This window comes from Pelophylax lessonae, assembly GCF_965119305.1.
Source record: "Pelophylax lessonae genome assembly, chromosome: 7".
NCBI classification, from domain to species: Eukaryota; Metazoa; Chordata; class Amphibia; order Anura; family Ranidae; genus Pelophylax; species Pelophylax lessonae.
The window spans coordinates 285910222-285934560 of NC_138774.1; the positions used below are offsets into that span (position 1 = coordinate 285910222).

General features: G+C 49.0%; 1 protein-coding gene and 1 pseudogene across 2 annotated transcripts in view; one reads left to right on the forward strand and one right to left on the reverse strand.

Moving 5' to 3' along the window:
* The window catches only part of MPP1 (MAGUK p55 scaffold protein 1), an 894076-nt gene that overhangs the window by 617831 nt on the left and 251906 nt on the right, over window positions 1–24339 (reverse strand). The gene's annotated exons all lie outside the window — the stretch shown is intronic.
* On the forward strand, window positions 13118–19205 carry LOC309559858 (methionine--tRNA ligase, mitochondrial-like; annotated as a pseudogene). The gene is made up of 2 exons (XR_014226209.1): window positions 13118–13338; window positions 18823–19205. The product of XR_014226209.1 is annotated as a methionine--tRNA ligase, mitochondrial-like (transcript).

Below are 24339 nucleotides of genomic sequence, written 5' to 3' on the forward strand. Positions count from 1 at the left end.
CAAAATGTAAGTTTTAAATGGACCTCATGGATCCATAAGCCTTCAAGTCACTTATAATAAAATACTCACCACTGACCATCAATGTATAAAATAGGGATTATATCAATCTATAATTCCTTTAGACTGGCATATTGAAGCAAGGCTGCAAACCTGTTCGCGGCATTGGGATCTCCCATCCTGCAATCCCCCCAAAATCTACTAAATGTAAGTTGGTCCAAAAGCGGACATAAAACTCCACATAAACAAACAATAAATACTATTACTGTTTGAAAAAACTCCTCCTTACATACATATATATATATATATATATATATATATTATGATTATTTTAGAAAGGATCACGCAGGACATTGCTGGTTTACCATCAAGCCATCTATATATGAATACCTATATTGAATGCGTGAGTAAATGGAATTATTTAGTAACTTCAGGCTATCAGTATCTAAATAGTACTTACACTCATATATTCTTCCAGACAAAGGTACCACACGACTCCTTGTTGCAGGTTCAGAGGACACAGAGAATGGTCTGCTGAAATAAAGTTCCATAGTGTATGTACCCAATACCCTATGCTAAAACTCTAGTACCTTAAACTTATATGAATATTTACAATAACATATGTTATTGACCTTCTATATTTCAGCTGGGTGACAAAGAATCTTTGAGAAAGGCTAAGAAAGCCGAAACGCGTCAGTTTTAGGGATAGACTGTGAACCACCCTTTCCTGGATCACACAGGAAACACAGAGAACATTAACCCTAACTTTGTCACCAACTATCACACATGTCACAGATTCCTTGGAATCGTTCTCTTTCTACCTTTATCACATTGGGCCTATACCCAAACACATATCTCCACCTATTGGAATGTATGTATGTATTATTTTTGCTTTATGTACAACGGAATAAATCCAATATATTTTTATATTTATATTTGTAGCAACATTATTACTTGCCCAAAAAGTCCCACCACCTTGGCCTGAGACACCAAAACACCCCAATTTTTGTTCAAAATAGGGACGAAGGCAAAACCTACTCCTACTATCTAAGGAAAAAACCCCCGCCCCCTCGCTTACCCAGAGGGTTGGGCTCATTCTCTAAATGTAGTGTCTCTTTAACAGAAGCAATAAGCGCAGACACAGCAGCGTGTTCTTTAGCCGCTTCAGGGGAAGGATCATTCCCATCCTCCTCCTCCACCTCCCCATCAGAAGGAAAGGACTGAGACCCCTCAGGGGGTAAACTGTCCAGGGCAACCATATCAGACTCGGAGGATAATGAAATCCTAGATCTTTTCCTAGAACCCCGTTCTGACATCAATAAATCCACCTTGGACGCTAAAGTCGCAAGCACAGCAGCAAGAGAAGGAGAAGAATTAGGAGTACCTGAATAATTCACCAAGGCTGGGGGGAATTTGCTGTCCTGGGACTCAATGAGAATTACTATGGCACTGGCCCCTTTAAGACGCGATCGCGGCGACCCACCGCAATGTACTGCAATAAAGATTACACTAAAGTATCCCACTGAGATAGGAAAAGCAATGAAAGCATAGGAATATCCCCCAGAAACAGCAACAAGGACCCCCAGAAGTGTTACCACACTGCTGAACGATCTCACTCCATGCAGAAAAGGAAGTGATGTCACACTGCTAGAGGACAAGCAAGGTCTAGTCTAAGGGAAAATGGTTGCCTATGTACATGAATGGGAGGCTCCAGGAAAATGGCTGCCGAACATGTGCAAGCAAAAAACACCTTGCCACACACAAGATGGCGCCCGACGGCGCCAAAAAACACTACATAGAGATGCTGCAGAAGTGCCCACAGTGAGGCCAGAGAAGCCGCCCACACCCAAAATGGCAGACCCACGTTTTTTTCACCGCAGCGGTCCACGCCGCCATGTCTGTACCACCAAAACGCACACAGCGCGGACAGGGTTAGGGAAATCAAAATGGAACCCCCCCCCCCACCCCAGATGGCAGGGGGCCGTCGGCCAAAAATAGGATGCGTTGCACGGTCCAAAACCGCTTGTTGAGGCATCCGGGCGAGGTAGCCACCTTGCAGGCTTTTGCCCCTGAGGACAGGGGCAGGTCGTTTGCTAGGGCAGGGGGCACGCATAGCCTGCTAAACGCTCGGTGGCGGGCTGGGATTCCCTAAGGCCCTCTGTCCTGGAATGCCAGGACGACCAGTCCGATTCCCAGCTCCGCAAACGCTGTAGTCTTCCGAAGATCCGACTAACTAAGCGCAGAACAAATAAAAAGCTAGAAGTGCAAAGAAAAACACATTGCATCAAATAAAAGTAATAAAACAGAAGAAAGGCTGAGACATGTAGCCCCAGCACAGGGATAGCCTATCTTACTCCTAACTAGGCAGAAGACAAACTGAGTTGGGAATGCTGATAGCAGGGGGGTATTGGACCAGTGGGACAGACCCCTACAGGTGTGTCTATGTAAATTGCTTTGTTTTTAACAAGTCTTATGCCTAGCTTGCTCCTGTTGATAAGAGGTCAATACCCATTGGTGAAGACTGTATGAGTGGGCGGCGATTGTCAGAGGACGTAAGAGAAATATTGTTTTTTTTTCAGAATTGTTGCTGTTTTTTTGTTTATAAACGCAAAAAATAAAATCGCACAGGTGATCAAATACCACCAAAAGTAAGCTCTATTTGTGGGAAAAAAAGGACGTCAATCTTATTTAAGTACAGAGTTGCACGATCGCGCAATCGTCCGTTAAAGTAACGCAGTGCCGAATCACAAAATAGGGCCTGGTCATTAAGGGGGCAAATCCTTCCGGTCTTAAAGTGGTTAAGAGAAGGAAGGGGCCAGTAAATTACACATTTACCGGCCCCTTCCCCACTCTCCATCCTGACAGATCCCCCCGCAGCAGCCAGCAAGAGATGGGAGGGGAAAATATGGGAGCATTGCTGAGGGAGCCTGGGAAGCACACAGGAGCCCACCGCAGCAGGGCAAGGATAGGTGGCGGAAGAGGCATGTGGAGGAACCGATGCCCTCTATTTCTCTTCTGCAGCCGCTGAATGTCTGCAAGAAGGAGAGGAGAAGAAGCAGACATTCAGTGGCTACATGGAAGAATTATTTCCTCTACATTCCGCCGCCCTTCTATCCAGGTGTACAGGTGAGCCACATGGGCCCCCTGGAGCATGTGTCCGGGTTGCAATGGTGACTTCTGGGACCTCTGTAAATATGTCCCATGCACTGGCCTCAATCCTATTGAAAGCCTTTAGGATGAACAGAAATGCTGATTGTGAGCCAGGTCTTCTCCTGAATCATCAGTACCTGGCCTCACAAATGTTCTTAAGGTGGCATCGGCACAGCCGTAAAGGGGAAACCAACCTAATGCTTTGTTTTCGGAATGTAATGTCCAACAAGCTGGTCAGATGTCCACAAACTTTGACCACATAATGTATGTCATATTTTATTTGGGGTTGCACCTATGCGTTACTGGTTGTCTTGTTATGTATCCTTTATAGTAATTATTTAAATATATTTTAATTTCTTACCATAATGTCCTGATGCATTAATCTATGAATCTTTGATTTTTTCGGATGATAAACCAAGAGGTTGGTGACACCCTGAAGGACAAAGCACATGTACACTACGCATTATGGTCTAAACTTAACTTGCACTATGTAATGATGCAATTAATATGTACACTATATGGACAGACGTATTTGGCTTCTCTCCAAATGACTGGGTTCAGGTGTTTCCAGTGAAGGGTTCTGTTAATACTACAGAATACAAAAAGACATTATAGACAATTGTTCTCTTCCACCCTTGCGGTAACAGTTTGAGCGAGACCCTTTTCTGTTCCAGCATGACTGTGCCAATGTAAAAAGCCAGCTCCATAAAAACATAGTCCGACATAGTTTGGTATGGAGGAATTTGAGTGTCCTACACAGAGCCTTGACCTCAACTCTACATTATGAGGATCTTTGGGATCAGGTCTTCTAATCCAATATCAGTACCTTCCTTCAACCCTACTGAACAACTTTGGAAACAGGTCTTCTCATCCTACATCAGTACCTGCCCTCAACCCTACTGAACACCTTTGGGATCGGGTCCTTTCATCCTGCATCACTATCTGACCTAAACCCTAATGAACCCTTTTGGGATAAGGTCTTCTTATCCATTATCAGTACGTCACCTCAACCCTTATGAACTCCTTTGGGATAAGGTCTTCTCATCCATCAACAGTACATGACCTTTCTGTTTCTTATTTATTCACTATTGTGTACCACTGGAGTGAATTTATTATGTTTTCTATTTGAGTAGCACACCATTTTTTCCCATTTATTGCATTGGGCATCTCCGTGGAAGCCCAATAGGGTGGAAACGCGTCTGAGCGAAGGAGTCGCCGCGCCGTCAATCACAACAGCCGCGGCTTGCACTGCAGGCAGCCGCCGCTCTCCAGACAGAACTTGTATCTTCGTTTTTCCTGTAAGTGCAATCTTTACTTTTCTAATAAATGTGATAAAAGGTAATGCACTATTAGTCTCGTCCCTCATTTTCATGGTGCACCTCATATGAGTGTCAGTCCGAGAGAAGAACCAGGAAACACCAGGAGTCCCTCATTTATGTATCCAGAGAGAGTCTACACTCATTACATGTTTGGAAACAGTGGGATCTGGTAAGCAGCTCCCCCTCCCCTGTCACACACGAGGGTGGATTCCAACATAGCACTCCCTTTGGTTATCTAAAGAGGTCCCTTTGGATTCATATTCTGTCTATCTGCCCTAAATCTACCTAAAGCTGGTAAGCGGTGAACTCACCAGGTGATGGGATTTTCACGTCACATTCGTTGATTTGCAGCAGCACTTGGTTTTCTCACGGCCACCAGTGATTATTTTTGGAATTTACATGAACACTGGACTTCATTTGCACATTCATCTATTCAGCTTTTTTCTGGTGGAGTTGTTCACGGAAAACACATTATATTGATTTGCAAGAGAAACCAGAGACTTTGTTCACTCACATTTTCATTTGTTTTAAATTGTTTCAAATTGTTTGTACATCATTTAGTATGCATGATTGACATTGTTCATTTTATTGCAATTTAGTAGCGCACCAGACTTTTTTACACTATTTCATTTATACACCTTTGGTAGCAGCACACTCACATTTATCAGCGCTTTTTCATTTATATAGAATTAATAATAGCAAGACAAATAAATATATTTCAATAAATTTCATTAGTGCCTCAAGTTGAAAATGTGCAAGTAGAAAAAGTCCATAAATAAAAGTTCATGAGTGACTCAGGTGAAAATGCAGGTATATCTTGAGTGCCAATAAAAGGAAAAAGTGCAGGTGCTCTGTGTTGAATCCTCCAATGATCCAATGCTGGTACTTGTGGTGTCACCGTGGGGGATAATAGGAGAACACACTCACCAGAGGATGTGGGTCTTATATACCATACGGTATTAAGACCTATAATCGCTTTATGGCCACCAGGGCCAGAGAAGACACTGCTGGGCTCTGTAGTACCGCAATACTCAGGATCCCATCTCCTGGATAACCACGATCCTTAGGGTCCGGTCAGGGCATGCAGGGTAAAGAAAGGCTCCAGATAGTATAGTACCATTAAAAAGTACTTTAATAGAATAGGTAGTTGTACAATGTATAAAACAAGAAAAAACCGCCAGCCGAATGATGCCCGTGAGTGGAGAACGGTGAATGCCGGCTTGCGTTCCACTCAGGCACCCGTGACGTATGCAGCGTGCGTTCCACCTTACGCGTGTTTCGTCAATGCGTATCATGTCTTCAGTCCTCCAGGCTGGGCGGGGTTCGCAGCATTTCCAGAATGTCTCAGTAGTTGCTTGTAAGGTGAAGACGAGTGCTGAAGTAAGGAAGCTTCAATAAGACGGACTGTCAGAAGAGGGCGCACCACACCACTGTCCGCATGTACTGAGATAATGCCGGGAGCAAGAATTAATACAACCCCCCCCCCCCATATGTCCATGGTATGCAGATTACAAAAGGTCAGCACATGTGTCAAACACAACGCCTGTGGGCCAAACCCACCAGGCCATTTCATGTGGTCCTCACACCTATCCTTTAGCTGTGGCACCCCCCTCATCTCTGCTAGTCTTAGCAGTTGGCAGCGGAGGACATAACTCCTCCTACAGATCCTGCACTTCTCTGTGAAGCCCTGGAGAGACTCACCCACCTCCATCTCAACAGTTAGCAGCAGAGAGGAGGACAGAACTCCTCCTACAGATCCTGTGCTTCTCTGTGCAGCCTCGGAGAGGCTCATCTTTGCAGTAAGCAGTAGAGAGGACAGAACAACTCCTACAGATCCTGTGTTTCTCTGTGCAGCCTCGGAGGGACTCATCTCTGCCCCCCATCTCAGCTGTAAGCAGTAGAGAGAACAGAACTCCTCCTACAGATCCTGCGCTTCTCTGTGCAGCCTCTGAGAGATTCATCTCTGCAGTAAGCAGTAGAGAGGACAGAACTCCTCCTACAGAACCTGCGCTTCTCTGTGCAGCCTCATCTCAGCAGTAAGCAGTAAAGAGGACAGAACTCCTCCTACAGATCCTGCGCTTCTCTGTGCAGCCTCTGAGAGATTCATCTCTGCAGTAAGCAGTAGAGAGGACAGAACTCCTCCTACAGAACCTGCGCTTCTCTGTGCAGCCTCATCTCAGCAGTAAGCAGTAGAGAGGACAGAACTCCTCCTACAGATCCTGCGCTTCTCTGTGCAGCCTCTGAGAGATTCATCTCTGCAGTAAGCAGTAGAGAGGACAGAACTCCTCCTACATAACCTGCGCTTCTCTGTGCAGCCTCATCTCAGCAGTAAGCAGTAGAGAGGACAGAACTGCTCCTACAGATCCTGTATTTCTCTGTGAAGCCTCTGAGGGACTCATCTCTGCATTAAGCAGCAGAGAGAAGGACAGAGCTCCTCCTACAGATCCTATGTTCCCTGTGCAGCTACAGAGAGGCTTGTTCCCCTCCCCCGTCTTTGGAGTCGGGCGCAGAGAGGAGAAGTACTTTTCTAGAAAAAAAAAAAAAAAAAACACAGATTTTTACACACCAGAGAGAGAAGCGTCAGAATTGTTCCGGTAGCGGAGTGGCTAAAAGGAAACGGTAAGATGGCACCATTTTGCGGCATTTCAAAATTGCAGGCAGAATTGTGCCGATTTTGTCAGCAGTTCCGAATCGCCAATTCACTTGAACGGGTCGCATTCAGCAGGGCGGTAGTGCCCACCAAATGCGACAGAGGGTAACATTTCTGCTGCGTGAGAGAATTTTCACCGAATTTCAGTTTGTGTGGTTTTCACTGCTCATTTTTTTAAACGCATGTTTTGCTGCGTTTGTCACTTTTTTTTAATTAAGTGTTTTGTTGCGTTTGTTACTTTTTTAATCGCATGTTTTGCTGCATTTGTCGTGTTTGTCACATTTTTTATCGCAGGTTTTGCTGAGTTTGTCTCTTTTTTTTTATTATTGCATGCTTTGCCGCCTTTGTGATGTGGTTTTTATCGCATGCTTTGCTGCATATGTCACGTTTTTTATTGCATGTTTTGCTGCATTTGTCGTTATTTTTTATCGCATGTTTTGCCACGTTTCTAAAGTTTTTTTTTTTTTCACATAGCATTGCCGCATTTGTCAGTTTTTTTAATTACATGTTTTGCTGCGTTTGTCAATCGTATGCTTTGTGCGTTTGTCACAATTTTTTTATTGCATGTTTTGCTGCATCCGTCGTCTTTTTGTTATCGTATGTTTTGTCGCGTTTCTCATGTTTTTTTTTTATCACCTGCATTGGCACGTTTGCCACATTTTGTTATTGCATGTTTTGCTGCATTTGTCGTGTGTTTTTATCACGTTTTGCCACGTTTGTCATTTTTTTTTTTTAATCAAATGCTCTGCCACGTTTCTCGCGTGTTTTTTATTGCATGCTTTGCCGCATTTCTCGTGTTTTTTTTTTTTTTATCATATGCTTTGCCACGTTTGTCACGTGTTTTTTTAATTGCATTTCTCACGTTTTTTTTTTTTTTAGCACCTGCATTGCTGCGTTTGTCCCTCTTTTTATCGCATGCTTTGCAGCATCTTGTCACATGTTTTTTATCACATGCTTTGCCACGTTTCTCACGTGTTTTTTTTTAGCACATGCATTGCCGCATTTGTCACTTTTTATCGCAAGCTTTGCAGCATTTGTCACATGTTTTTTTTTTTTTTATTTTTGCACAGAGAAAAAGGGGCGTTCGCTTCCCAGGTTTGGGGGGCCACTAACAATTATTGGCACCATAAGCGCAATGCGTGCCAAAGCTGCGTTAAGGCTTCGTTCACATCTGTGCTCTCTGGGAATGCGCTCGTGGTGCTGTTAATTGGCACTGCAAATGTGCGCAAAAACACACAAAACGTGCGGTTAAAAAAAAAACAGCGCAAACCAGAACGCTGCAAAATAATCCACAAGCTATTGCCGCATAAAACACCCCATAAAAATCAGTGCGCCCCCATATGCATGTCATGCAGAAAAAAAGGTGCATAAAAAAAAACGCATTTTAAGCCGCTACATGAGAATGGGGCCTACGAGCTGTTTTACCTTTTGCCATTAAGGATTTAATTTTGTATGCAGTGTTGCATTTATTTATTTTTTGGTATGGGGGGGGGGGGGGGAGGTTCCCTTTAAAACAATTTGAAGAGATTTCCTCCCACTTCCTGTTGTGTCTGCTGGACAGGAAGTGAATTGAATTCTCCCCAGGGGGGACAAAGATGGCAAAATAAAAATGAAATAATGATCCTTAGCTGCCATTTAACCCTTTCCTGAGCTAGAAGGCTTCCCATCCCCCTTTAACCACTTGCCGACCACTCACTGAGCTGGTACTGCGGCAAAGTGGCTCGTTATCGTCCAGCGACGTAGACCTACGTTGCTGGATCCCGCCCCCTCTCGGCGGCGGGAAGAAAACGCGTCAGCTTGGATAGCAAAGCGTCATTACGCTACCCTGAGTGGAACGCAAGCCGGAAGTAAGCCCGTTGATTCCGCGAGGACGACGCGCAGCCGCACCGCTGACCACCAGGGAGTGTGTTTTTTACTTTGCTTTCATGTTCGGAAACCCTATTTATGGGTAATAAACTTTAATATTGACTTTATTACGCTATTTGGAGCTTTCTTTCTTCTCCTCCTTATCAAACTGGGTTGTTGCACCCCGGAGTCCAGAGAAGCTATACTAGTCCATAGGACCGCCTAAAGGGGAACCTTTTGGCCCAGGAGGCCACCAAAGCGTGAAAGGTCTTAACCACTTAAGCCCCGGAAGATTTTACCCCCATTCCGACCAGGCGGTTTATTGCGATTCGGCACTTTGTGACTTTAACGGACAATTGCGCGGTCGTGCGACGCTGTACCTAAACGAATTTGACGTCCTTTTTTCCCCACAAACAGAGCTTTCTTTTGGTGGCATTTGATCACCTGTGCGATTTTTACTTTTTGCGCTATATACAAAAAAATAGCGACAATTTTGCAAAAATAACAAATATTTTTCAAATTTTTTTTTTATATGAAATTCCCCCCCAAAAAAATTTAAAAATCTAAATTTAACATTTTTGGCCAATTTGTTTTCTGCTACATATGTTTGGTAAAAAAAAATTGCAATAAGCGTATTTTGATTGGTTTGCGCAAAAGTTATCGCGTTTACTAACAAAGGGAAAGATTTTTGTCATTTTTGTTGTTTTTTTTTTTTTTTTTTAACGCGTAATGGCGGCGATTTTTTTTTGCGGTACTAAGACATTGCGGCGGACAGATCGGACCCTTGACTGATATTTTTGACACTTTTGGGGTTACCAGTGACATTTCTACAGTAATCAGTGCTATACATATGCGCTGTTACTGTAAAAGTACACTGGCAGTGAAGGGGTTAACTTTTTTTGAGAGGGAGGGGCTGTGTGTGTCCCTAGGGGCGTGATTCTAACTGATTGGCTGTGGCTTGAGGTGTAGGAACAGTGATCAACGGTCCTACATAGTAGAACCGTATGATCATTGTTTCTACACAGGGGAGAATGACAGGCGGCTTGTTTACATCAGCCGCCTGCCTTTCTCCCGCTGTACCGACGATCGCCGAGTCACACGCGCGGGGGGGGGGGGGGCCGCGCTCGCTCCCTAGACCCTCACAGGCTAGCGACGTAGACCTACGTTGCTCTGCCTGTGAGGGGCTGACCGCCGCAGTAAATAGTCGTGCGGCGTTTGGCAAGCAGTTAATGTCATACGACATATGAGACCCACTGCATTCGGTAAGTGATCCAATTCTTTCATTCACTTGGGAGAAGGAATCGACACCGTAGCCAATCAAGTCACAGCAGTTGCACCTTCCAATTGTGAGGAGCCACTCTCACTAAGGACAATATAATTTTTGAGCACAAAGTCACTACTCAATATTGGAATGTTTTATTCTTTGAATTGTATTATTACGTATACTGCAGAATGCAATCATTTATTGTCTGATATATTTATATTTTATGTCACAGCCACTCATGTACAAAGGGATATAATTTGAGCACATAAATCACCTTTTCACGATTTTTTTTATTGGTTTTACTGTGGATTTCATATTTTATCATTATTCATAAGTCATCTTTATCGAGTCATTTATGTATTTGGTTTTATTAATATTGGATATCTTCATACATTAATTTATTTAACTTATAGTTAGCAAGCGCTGTATGTGGCCTTTTCTTTAACCACTTTAGCTCCTCTAACATTGCTGCTACTGCAGCAAAGTGGCTCGTTATTGTCCAGCGACGTAGACCTACGTCGCTGGACTCTGCCCCTTGTGGGCGGCACGTGCGCGCCGCCGGAGGCTCGCTCCCGCTGTGTTCAGTCACAGCGGGAGTCGGGCCTGGGGAGGAGCGGTGGCGATCGCCGCCGCTCTTCCCCGATCGTCGGGGAATCTAGTTTGGAGATCCGCTCCGCTTGTGTAAACAAAGCGGGCGGATCGCCTAAGTGACAGGCAGGGTCAGATTGAAGGGTTCAGCATAGCTCAACCTGCGATCTGTCCCTGTGTCACTCAGTCACCTCCCCCCCACACGTCAGTAAGCACCAGGCATACATTTAACCCCTCCCTCTCCAATAAAAATTAACCCCTTCCCTGCCAGTGTCATTTTTACAGTAACAGTGCATATTTATAGCACTGATTACTTCAGTAATGTCACTGGTACCCCCAAAAGTGTCAAAAATGTCAGTTAGGGGTCCGATCTGTCCGCCGCAATGTCGCAGTCCAGCAAAAAAAAAAAAAAAATCGCAGATCGCCGCCATTACGTGTTAAAAAAAAAAAACACCAAAAATGACAGAAATCTTTCCCTTAGTTAGTAAACGCAATAACTTTTGCGCAAACCAATCAAAATACGCTTATTGTGATTTTTTTTTTTTAACCAAAAATAGGTAGCAGAAAACAAATTGGCCAAAAATTTTAAAAAATTTAGATTTTTACATTTTTTGGGGGGGGAATTTCATATAAAAAAAAATGTTAAAAATATTGTTATTTTTGCAAAATTGACGCTCTTTTTTTGTTTATAGCGCAAAAAATGAAAATCGCACAGGTGATCAAATACCACCAAAAGAAAGCTCTGTTTGTGGGGAAAAAAGGACGTAAATTTCGTTTAGGTACAGCGTCGCACGACCGCGCAATTGTCAGTTAAATTTGTGCAGTGCCAAGTTGCAAAAAGTGGCCTGGGAGTAAATCCTCCGGGGATAAAGTGGTTAATGGAGATATAAGCAGGGCCGGCCTTTGGGGTGTGCGAGCTGTGCGGCCGCACAGGGCGCCATGGGCAACAAGGGCGCCGTGTGGCCATCACAGCTCGCAGAAGATCAGGCGATTAAGGCCGCACAGCGGGAGGTAAGCGGCGACCGCGGCATGGACAGGGATAACACAGGCTGCGGCCGCCGCTTACCTCCCACTGTGTGGCTGTGCCTCGGTCACCTCACCTAATGAGGCGAGCTGTGTATCACACACAGCTCAGCCTCTGATCCACGGTGACAGATCCCTCCTCCCTGCAGGGATGCCACAGGAGAGATCGTCAGCTCCTCCTCACCGCGCCCCTTCTCCTCCTCCTCCCGCCCCGCCCACACTCCCCGGGGATGTGTGGGCGGGAAGTTTAAAGAAAAAAAAAAAAAGCTGCAGAGTGCAGACAGCGTGAGGTAAGTGAGGTCTCCTTCAAAAAATGTAATGGGGATCTCTGATGTGAGGGGGGGTCTCTGATGTGAGGGGGGGTCTCTGATATGAGGGGGGCTTTGTGTGGGGGTCTCTGTGTGTGGGGTCTCTGATGTGAGGGGGGGTCTCGGATATGAGGGGGGCTTTGTGTGGGGGTCTCTGTGTGTGGGGGTCTCTGATGTGAGGGGGGGGTCTCGGATATGAGGGGGGCTTTGTGTGGGGGGTCTCGGATGTGAGGGGGGGTCTCTGATGTGAGGGGGGGTCTCGGATATGAGGGGGGCTTTGTGTGGGGGTCTCTGTGTGTGGGGGTCTCTGATTGTGTGGGGGGGTCTCGGATGTGAGGGGGGCTCTGTGTGGGGGACTTTGTGTGGGGGGTCTCGGATGTGAGGGGGGCTCTGTGTGGGGGGTCTTGGATGTGAGGGGGGCATTGTGTGGGGGGCTTTGTGTGGGGGTCTCTAATGTGAGGGGGTCTATGATGTGAGGGGGGCTTACCTGAACCCCCCCCCTCCTTATAATAAGAACACCTGAAGGGTAAACCCACAGCCAATAGGAAAGAAGCTATGAGGGGGGCCCATAAGAGGGAGGACAATGACAGCCGGGACACTCACTGCTGGGGGCCCGCGGCCTTCTGTGGCTCTGTAACCCGCCTCTGGCTGTCCTCAGCCCCAGGACCACTCTGCAAAGCGCCATCTTCCCGCCATACGTCGTGCCACCCCCACAGGCGTCCTTCCTCTACACGGCTTCCTGTGCGAGCAGCGCCGGTCGCCATCTTTACTAAGGGCAACCTGCCCTCACCCATCTGCTTCACATTTCACTCCAAAATCCGATACCAGTCCCGGGGGTACGATGTTATCGGAGATTCGGGGGTAGACGTACGTGTTAGATTGTGTTTTGAAACTTGTTTATCGGTGTGAGATGGGTATGGGTCGACTGGTGGTCGCCATCTTGACTGAGGGCAGCTTGTACCTGGTCGGTGACATGCGGTGGCTGTATGGGCGGCTGGTCGGCCGGTGGTGCTCGGTGTGCTTCAGCAGGAAGATCAGCTATGGAGGAGGGGCGGCGGGGGGGTCGGCTGATCACCACCCCGATCTTCTATGTGAATGCCGCCCCCCACCTGGGACACGTCTACTCCGCCGTGCTGGGGGACACCCTGCACCGGTACACCGGACTGTGCGGGGGGGAGAGCGGCCTGAGCACCGGTGAGAGACCCCCACCAATCAGATCAACGACCCCTGCTGTCCTCCAATCAGATCAATGATTTCTTCTCATATCAAGTCCAATTTCCACCCAATCAGATCCCCGTTGTGCCACCAAGATGTGCCCCCCCCCCCCCCCCCCCAGAATCAGATCCCTGTTGTGCCACCAAGATGTCCACCCCCCCACCCCCCCCAAATCAGATCCCCGTTGTCTCACCAGGATGTGCTTCCCCCCCCAAATAAGATCCCTGCTGTGCCACCAAGATGCCCCCCCCCAAATCATATCCCTGTTCCACCAAGATGTGCCCCCCCCCCCCAAATAAGATCCCTACTGTGCCACCAAGATGTGCCCCCAACCCAAATCAGATCCCCGTTGTCCCACCAGGATGTGCCCCCCCCCCCCAAATAAGATCCCTGCTGTGCCACCAAGATGTGCCCCCCCAAATAAGATCCCTACTGTGCCACCAAGATGTCCCCCCCCCCCCAAATCAGATCCCTGTTGTTCCACCAAGATGTGCCCCCCCCCCCCAAATCAGATCCCTGTTGTTCCACCAAGATGTGCCCCCCCCCCCCAAATAAGATCCCTGCTGTGTCACCAAGATGTGCCCCCCCCCCCAAATAAGATCCCTACTGTGCCACCAAGATGTGCCCCCAACCCAAATCAGATCCCCGTTGTCCCACCAGGATGTGCCCCCCCCCCCAGAATCAGATCCCTGCTGTGCCACCAAGATGTCCCCCCCCCCCCAAATCAGATCCCTGTTGTGCCACCAAGATGTCCCCCCCCCCAAATCAGATCCCTGTTGTGCCACCAAGATGTGCCCCCCCCCAGAATCAGATCACTGCTGTGCCACCAAGATGCCCCCCCCAAATCAGATCCCTGTTCCACCAAGATGTGCCCCCCCCCCCCAAATAAGATCCCTACTGTGCCACAAAGATGTGCCCCCAACCCAAATCAGATCCCCGTTGTCCCACCAGGATGTGCCCCCCCCAGAATCAGATCCCTGTTGTGCCACTAAGATGTGCCCCCCTCCCCCAAATAAGATCCCTACTGTGCCACCAAGATATGCCCCCAACCCAAATCAGATCCCTGTTGTCCCACCAGGATGTGCCCCCCCCCCCAGAATCAGATCACTGCTGTGCCACCAAGATGTGCCCCCCCAAATAAGATCTCTGCTGTGCCACCAAGATGCCCCCCCAAATCATATCCCTGTTGTTCCACCAAGATGTGCCCCCCCCCCAAAAAAGATCCCTGCTGTGCCACCAAGATGTGCCCCCCCCCCCCCAAATAAGATCCCTACTGTGCCACCAAGATGTGCCCCCAACCCAAATCAGATCCCTGTTGTCCCACCAGGATGTGCCCCCCCCAGAATCAGATCCTTGCTGTGCCACCAAGATGTGCCCCCCCCCCCAAATAAGATCCCTACTGTGTCACCAAGATGTGCCCCCCCCCCCAAATAAGATCCCTGCTGTGCCACCAAGATGTTCCCCCAACCCAAATCAGATCCCCGTTGTCTCACCAGGATGTGCTCCCCCCCCCCAGAATCAGATCACTGCTGTGCCACCAAGATATGCCCCCCCAAATAAGATCCCTGCTGTGCCACCAAGATGCCCCCCCCCCCCCAAATCATATCCCTGTTGTTCCACCAAGATGTGCCCCCCCTCAAAAAAGATCCCTGCTGTGTCACCAAGATGTGCCCCCCCCCAAATAAGATCCCTACTGTGCCACCAAGATGTGCCCCCCCCAAATAAGATCCCTACTGTGCCACCAAGATGTGCCCCCCCCCCCAAATAAGATCCCTACTGTGTCACCAAGATGTGCCCCCCCCCCCAAATAAGATCCCTGCTGTGTCACCAAGATGTGCCCCCCCCCCCCCAAATAAGATCCCTACTGTGCCCCCAACCCAAATCAGATCCCCGTTGTCCCACCAGGATGTGCCCCCCCCCCAAATCAGATACCTGCTGTCCCAGCAATATGCCCCCCCCCCAAATCAGATCCCTGTTGTGCCACCAAGATGTTCCCCCAACCCAAATCAGATCCCCGTTGTCTCACCAGGATGTGCTCCCCCCCCCCCAGAATCAGATCACTGCTGTGCCACCAAGATGTGCCCCCCCAAATAAGATCCCTGCTGTGCCACCAAGATGTGCCCCCCCCCCCCAAAAAGATCCCTGCTGTGTCACCAAGATGTGCCCCCCCCCCCCCCAAATAAGATCCCTACTGTGCCACCAAGATGTGCCCCCAACCCAAATCAGATCCCTGTTGTCCCACCAGGATGTGCCCCCCCCCCCCAGAATCAGATCCTTGCTGTGCCACCAAGATGTGCCCCCCACCCCCCCAAATAAGATCCCTGCTGTGCCACAAAGATGTTCCCCCAACCCAAATCAGATCCCCGTTGTCTCACCAGGATGTGCTCCCCCCCCCCCCCCCCCCAGAATCAGATCACTGCTGTGCCACCAAGATGCCCCCCCCCCAAATCATATCTCCCTGTTGTTCCACCAAGATGTGCCCCCCCCCAAAAAAGATCCCTGCTGTGTCACCAAGATGTGCCCCCCCCCCCCAAATAAGATCCCTACTGTGCCACCAAGATGTGCCCCCCCCCCCAAATAAGATCCCTACTGTGCCACCAAGATGTGCCCCCAACCCAAATCAGATCCCTGTTGTCCCACCAGGATGTGCCCCCCCCCCCCCCCACAGAATCAGATCCTTGCTGTGCCACCAAGATGTGCCCCCCCCCCCAAATAAGATCCCTGCTGTGCCACCAAGATGTTCCCCCAACCCAAATCAGATCCCCGTTGTCTCACCAGGATGTGCTCCCCCCCCCCAGAATCAGATCACTGCTGTGCCACCAAGATGTGCCCCCCCAAATAAGATCCCTGCTGTGCCACCAAGATGCCCCCCCCAAATCATATCCCTGTTGTTCCACCAAGATGTGCGCCCCCCCCCAAAAAAGATCCCTGCTGTGTCACCAAGATGTGCCCCCCCCCCCAAATAAGATCCCTACTGTGCCACCAAGATGTGCCCCCAACCCAAATCAGATCCCCGTTGTCCCACCAGGATGTGCCCCCCCCAGAATCAGATCCCTGCTGTGCCACCAAGATGTGCTTCCCCCCCAAATAAGATCCCTGCTGTGCCACCAAGATGTGCCCCCCCCAAATAAGATCCCTGCTGTGCCACCAAGATGTGCCCCCAACCCAAATCAGATCCCTGTTGTCCCACCAGGATGTGCCCCCCCCAAATCAGATACCTGCTGTCCCAGCAATATGCCCCCCCAAATCAGATCCCTGCTGTGCCACCAAGATGCCCCCCCAGAATCAGATCCCTGTTCCACCAAGATGTGTCCCCCCCCCCCCAAATAAGATCCCTGCTGTGTCACCAAGATGTGCCCCCCCCCAAATAAGATCCCTACTGTGCCACCAAGATGTGCCCCCAACCCAAATCAGATCCCCGTCGTCCCACCAGGATGTGCCCCCCCCCCCCCCCCCAGAATCAGATCCCTGCTGTGCCACCAAGATGTCCCCCCCCAAATCAGATCCCTGTTGTGCCACCAAGATGTGCCCCCCCCCCCCAAATAAGATCCCTGCTGTGCCACCAAGATGTGCCCCCCCCCCCCCCAAATAAGATCCCTACTGTGCCACCAAGATGTGCCCCCAACCCAAATCAGATCCCTGTTGTCCCACCAGGATGTGCCCCCCCCCCCCCAGAATCAGATCCTTGCTGTGCCACCAAGATGTGCGCCCCCCCCCACCCCAAATAAGATCCCTGCTGTGCCACCAAGATGTGCCCCCAACCCAAATCAGATCCCCGTTGTCCCACCAGGATGTGCCCCCCCCCCCAAATCAGATACCTGCTGTCCCAGCAATATGCCCCCCCCCAAATCAGATCCCTGTTGTGCCACCAAGATGTGCCCCCCCAAATCAGATCCCTGATGTCCCACCAGGATGTGCACCCCCCCCGAATAAGATCCCTGCTGTCCCACCAAGATGTGCCCCCAACCTAAATCAGATCCCTGATGTCCCACCAGGATGTGCCCCCCCCCCCAATCAGATCCCTGCTGTCCCACCAAGATGTGCCCCCAACCTAAATCAGATCCCTGCTGTCCCACCAGGATGTGCCCCCCCCCCCCAGAATCAGATCCCTGCTGTGCCACCAGGATGCCCCCCCCCCCAAATCAGATCACTGCTGTCCCAGCAATATGTGCCCCCCCCAAATCAGTTCCTTGTTGTACCACCAAGATGTGCCCCCCCCAAACAAGATCCCTACTGTGCCACCAAGATGTGCCCCCCAAATCAGATCCCTGTTGTGCCACAAAGATGTGCCTCCCCCCAAATCAGATCCCTGCTGTGCCACCGAAATGTGCCCCCCAAATCAGATCCCTGCTGTGCCACCAAGATGTGCCCCCCCAAATCAGATCCCTGCTGTCCCACCAAGATGTGCCCCCAACCCAAATCAGATCCCTGCTGTCCCACCAAGATGTGCCCCCAACCCAAATCAGATCCCTGCTGTCCCACCAAGATGTGCCCCCAACCCAAATCAGATCCCTGCTGTCCCACCATGATGTGCCCTTAACCCAAATCAGATCCCCCATTGTCCCACCAGGATGTGCCTCCCCCCGAATCAGATCCCTGCTGTGCCACCAAGATGTGCCCCCCTCCCCCCCAAAATCAGATCCCTGCTGTCCCACCAATATGTGCCCCCAACCCAAATCAAATCCCTGTTGTCCCACCAGGATATGCCCCCCCAAATCAGATCCCTGCTGTCCCAGCAATTAGTGCCCCCCCCCCCCAACCCAAATCAGATCCCTGTTGTCCCACCAGGATGTGCCCCCCCCCCCCCCCGAATCAGATCCCTGATGTGCCCCCCCAAATCAGATCCTTGCTGTCCCACCAATATGTGCCCCAACCCAAATCAGATCCCCGCTGTCCCACCAATATGTGCCCCAACCCAAATCAGAGCCCCGCTGTCCCACCAATATGTGCCCCAACCCAAATCAGAGCCCCGCTGTCCCACCAATATGTGCCCCAACCCAAATCAGAGCCCCGCTGTCCCACCAGGATGTGCTCCCCCCCCCCCCTCAAATAGGATTTCTGCTGTCCCACCAAGATGGATGTGCCCCCCTACCCCAAATGGATCCCTGCTGTCCCACTAAGTTGTGCCCCCCCAAATCAGATCCCTACTGTCCCACCAAGATGTGCACCCCCCCCCCCCAAATTAGATCCCTGTTGTGCCCCATAAATCAGATCACTGCTGTCTCACCAAGATGTGCCCCCCAAATCAGATCCCTGCTGTCCCACCAGGATGTGCCCCCCATAAATCAGATTAGACCCAAGCTGTGTCCCATTGGCATCAATGATGTCCTCCCCCCCAACCAGATCCAAGCTGTCTCCCCTATCCAGGTCCCTCTCTTCCCTGATCAGATCAATGCTGCGCCCACACCTGCTTGTGACATCTGTTAACTTGTAAATCTAAAATGTGTTTTTGTTTTTTTTAAGGCACTGATGAACATGGCATCAAGGTACAGCAAGCTGCGGCTGTATTGGGTGTGAACCCGCCTGAGCTCTGTTCAAGGGTTTCCCAGCAATTCCGCACCATGTTCGATACGATGGGAATCTCCTACACAGAATTTATTCGTACGACAGAGCCTCGTCACTCCCGGGCAGTGTATCATTTTGGGAAGACGCTGGAAGAGCGAGGATACATCTACAAGGGGATGTACCAGGGCTGGTACTGCACTTCCGATGAGGCTTTTTTAAGTGAGGAGCAAACGATGGAGAGCACAGACTCCAACGGCAACAAAATACGCGTGTCCGTAGAAAGTGGACATCAGGTGAGGAAGTCTAATAAATCAAAACTATACTATATGGGGGGAAGTTAAATGATTGAGTTCACGTCCATTGCAAGCTGTCCATGTAGGGGCCGTTTGAAGGCTTTCCTTTGTAGGGCCGTTTGAAGGCTTTCCTTTGTAGGGCCGTTTGAAGGCTTTCCTTTGTAGGGCCGTGGAAGGCTTTCCTTTGTAGGGCCGTGGAAGGCTTTCCTTTGTAGGGCCGTGGAAGGCTTTCCTTTGTAGGGCCGTGGAAGGCTTTCCTTTGTAGGGCCGTGGAAGGCTTTCCTTTGTAGGGCCGTGGAAGGCTTTCCTTTGTAGGGCCGTGGAAGGCTTTCCTTTGTAGGGCCGTGGAAGGCTTTCCTTTGTAGGGCCGTGGAAGGCTTTCCTTTGTAGGGCCGTGGAAGGCTTTCCTTTGTAGGGCCGTGGAAGGCTTTCCTTTGTAGGGCCGTGGAAGGCTTTCCTTTGTAGGGCCGTGGAAGGCTTTCCTTTGTAGGGCCGTGGAAGGCTTTCCTTTGTAGGGCCGTGGAAGGCTTTCCTTTGTAGGGCCGTGGAAGGCTTTCCTTTGTAGGGCCGTGGAAGGCTTTCCTTTGTAGGGCCGTGGAAGGCTTTCCTTTGTAGGGCCGTGGAAGGCTTTCCTTTGTAGGGCCGTGGAAGGCTTTCCTTTGTAGGGCCGTGGAAGGCTTTCCTTTGTAGGGCCGTGGAAGGCTTTCCTTTGTAGGGCCGTGGAAGGCTTTCCTTTGTAGGGCCGTGGAAGGCTTTCCTTTGTAGGGCCGTGGAAGGCTTTCCTTTGTAGGGCCGTGGAAGGCTTTCCATGTAGGAAAATAAAAGGACGTAAAATTTTTTTGGGTACAGCGTCGCAAATTCTTTTATCCCATAGTTTTGCAAAACTATGTAGACTACAAACTGTATGATTGAATCGGTTCTGACATCGCTGTTTTACTAACCTGACTATTATTCTGAGTAGGAAACTTTCACGTTGTTTGCAAATATTCCAGATTCTAACTACCAGCAAGAATGAGTTCTTATTTTAAGAGGACGTGTCATTTCAGACCCACCATGTCCGCTCCTGTTATCGGCAGCCACTCACCTGCTGCCTACATGTCTCTCACCTTGTGTCACTGCCGCATCACCAGCCGTCCCATTAAAGTGAATTGGACTGCTGGTGAGTCAACAGCGGGTCAGAGATGACAGTTGCTCTTTAGAAATTATGATTTAAATCAAGCCTTTCTATTAGTGATTTAAATTGTGATTTTAATCGACTTCATTTAAAGAGGTTGTACACCAAGAAAAAATTTTTTTCTCTTCTTTACATCCTGAAAGAGAAACCCATAATGAGCTAGTATGCATCGCATAGTAGCTCATTATGAAATACTTACCCCTTGTCTGCTCCTCCACTCCGGACTGAACCTGCACTCTGCCTGGCTGGGTGATCCTGGGGACCGCGACCTGGTTAGCATGCAGCGCAGTCTATCCCCACCATCAGGGGCTCTAGTGAAAACCAGCTAGCACTTAGTTTCCGCACCTCAGGTGAACCTGTGTCCTCATCAGAGTACTACCTGGTGTCCATCCGATATCCAGCACTGCTTCCACCGTAGCCAACCCAGATTGTCTGACCACGCCTCTGCCAGACTACCTGCCTGCGGTCCTTGCCACTGGGCTCCACTCCTACCTCTGGCCAGCAGTCCTCTGACTCAGGTGAGCCTGTAGGATTGTTACATGATGGCGGCGTGCGTTCTTCCAAAGTCAAGTTCAATGGAAGCTGTCCAAGGGATCAGAAGAAGACCAGGCATGGGGGCGTTGTGTTCTCTACCTCACCCTCGAAGCCTTGAGGCTTTATGGTACCCTCCTGCAGCCTGCCATTCCTGGCCTGGCCCAGACCATCCATAACAGGCTTGGTGTTGGCCATGATTATAGAACTCTGAAAGGCAATCCTTTCTTTGCAGCGACTCAGGGAGAGAACTGCGGCTTCCAAGGGCAGAAATTAGGACCGGACTGTGGCTTGCTATATCACAGACTGCTAGATAAAGAAGAACAGGGGCTTAACAAAGATGGAAACAGATGTACGTAAATTTAAAGGTCGTAGGGAAAAGGCCTCAAGGGGGAACTCTTATTCTAGAAGGCCGTTTAATAACGGCCCTTTTGTTCACATTGGTGTGCGTACCAAGGTAGGCAGAATGTTGCTCCTCCTGCTAATGAGAGCCTAGGTGGAAGGCACAGAGCTGATTGGAGCAGCTCTGTAAAATACTCGATCAATCAGTGCCAAATAAACATCACAAATAAATCTCAAAAATGGTGTCAAAAGTCCAATAGATGTGATTGTTCAAAATTGATGACACCTTTCACCACCAATAGATGAAAGACCCCCTTACCAGATCCTATTGACCCCTCATTACAAAAGGTCGACAAGTTCCAATACCAGCCAAGGCCTTATAGCATCCAACCAAGTCCTCCAATCAGGCTCCTCACTCTCCTCAATTCCATATCATGGAGGTTAACCGGGTTTGATGACAGTCATAGAGTAGCTGTGGAGGAAGTTGACCCTGCTGGATGAGATCTGAGGGCTGAGTTTGTCTCCTGCCTTAGGTGTATGAGGAGATCAGTATACAATACAGAGGACTGGATGGATGAGCACACTGAGCTGGTTAAATTGGTTAAAGTGTTAGTTCCCCTTTTCATTCCCCCCCCCTTCCCCTTTCGGGGTCTCCGTTGTAATTGCCTCCGGGGAAGCTGAACTATCAGTGGCCACACAGCCAGTCCCGGGATTGGAAATCCCCACCCTTCTCTGTGCAGCGCTTCCGGGACAGACCAGATCGGTTCACTGTGCAGGAGCTGTCCAATGAGAATTGCTATGATCAATCCCAGGAGCACTGCACAGAGAGGAGGGTGAAGAGTGGGAATTTCAAATCCCTGGAACACTGCCTGCTCAGCATCCCCATAGCGAAGTACAGCGGGTAATGGGAGGAGGGGAGGGTTGGGTATAATGTGTTAGTTCACCTTTTAAAGGGTAACTCCACTTTCGTGGGGGGAAAAAATAGCAAAGAAAAAACAATATAGCGTATACAATTGTGACACAAATCATATTGTAATTGAATGTTATTAAAAAATTTCCTTTCCTTTTCAATCTGCAGCTGTTGTAAATTTTTGAAAATGCAATGCAATATGGCTGCCTGGAGCTGTTCTGTACACAGAATGTATACTGACTAGGGATGCACCGAAATTATCGGCCGAAAATGAGCCTCTCTCATTTCGGCCGATAATGGGTTAACATTGCCGAAAAGAAATATGGCGGCCGTGGGGGAAGGAGGAGGGCGCTGCGCAGGGCAGGTTTTAAAAGTCCCGCCTCTGGCCGGCCGTCCGCCTCTCAATGACGTCCCTACTACGATCTGTGCATTATGAATGGACTTACCAGGCGAGGGGGCGGGCGAGCGGCCGCTATAGAGATAACTGATGTGATCTATCCCTGTCAGCTCAGCACGACTATGTATGAATGAGAACAGAACTGAGCTGACACCGGGCGGGCGGAGCGGCCGCTATTCGCTGTAACTATGTGAGCTTCACTTCCTTGTCAGCGGAGATACATGCCTGTCAGTGAAGTGAAGCTCTCACATAGTTACAGCTAATAGCGGCCGCTCCGCCCGCCCGGTGTCAGGTCAGTTCTGTTATCATTCACACATAGTCGTGCTGAGCTGACAGGAAGGATCACATTAGTTATCTCTATTGCGGCCGCTCGCCCCGCCCCCCCGCCTGGTATGTCCATTCATACTGCAGAGATCGTAGTAGGGACGTCATTGAGAGGCGGTGCCGCCGGCCAGAGGCGGGACTTTTGAATGAAGGAAACCCGAGGAGGGACGCTGAGCCAGAGGGAGGGAGGGAGGGAGGGAGGGAGGGAGGGAAGGAGGGGGGGGGGAGAGCTGAGGCAGCTTACCAATGGTTTTTGTATTATGAAGCATGAGGGGTTAATGTATTGTCACTGCTGGTCACTTATCTATTAGTGACCGACCAGTGGCAGGTAATTAACCCCTTTGTGCTGCATAATACAAATACCATTGGTAATTAAATTAACCTCTTGCCAAACCGTCACAGTACATATACTGTGACAGGGTGGCAGCGACAGGTGTACGTCGCTGCCTGTTTTTGGTGTATGCCCCTGTTCTATCCATTTTAAAACATTTTTGGGGAAAAAGTCATTTTCGGTTTCGGTTTTCGGCCAAGGGCATCCTGCATTTTCGGCCCAAAATTTTCATTTCGGTGCATCCCTAATACTGACCACACCCCCAGAAACATAATTTCCTGCTTGTGTGATTGGCTCACCAATTTTCCCAGAAGTCTGCACTAAGATACAAGTCAGATTTCTGGCATCCCCTGCAACAAAAATGTCATTTTTGGTGAGATTCTCCCAATAGGAACACGTCTAATTTGATTCAAATTCATTTATCGGCGAGCTATGAATTTGAGACACCATCTAGCTCCTAATATACCTGACCCTCCAAAAAAATGGTAACTTTTTTGAATCAAAAGGGGTTTTACCCATGCAAAAGGTGAAAAGTATGTAGGACTGTTGGTAATTACAAGAAAATGTCCCAATTCAAATCACAACATACTGGCCAAGTCTACAACATTAAGAAATGTATTTCTTGCCACTCTACCCATGTTACGTACCTCCTGACATGCCCATGTGGGCTACAATACATTGGGAGAACCACTCACCAATTATGGTTTTAATCATTTTACAAAACGTAACCACTTAAGCCCCGGAAGATTTTACCCCCTTCCTGACCAGGGGGTATTTTGCGATTCGGCACTGCGTGACTTTAACGGACAATTGCGCGGTTGTGCGACGCTGTATCTAAACGAATTTGGCGTCCTTTTTTTCCCACAAACAGAGCTTTCTTTTGGTGGTATTTGATCACCTGTGTGCGATTTTTTGATCACGCGCTATAAACAAAAAAAAAAAAAAAAGCGTAAATTTTGCAAAAATAGCAATATTTTTCACATTTTTTTTATATGAAATGCCCCCCCAAAAAAATGTAAAAATAAATTTTTTAAAATTTTCGGCCAATTTGTTTTATGCTACCTATGTTTGGTAAAAAAAAAAAAAAAAAAATCGCAAAAAGCATATTTTGATTGGTTTTCGCAAAAGTTATCGCGTTTACTAACAAAGGGAAAGATTTATGTCTTTTTTTTT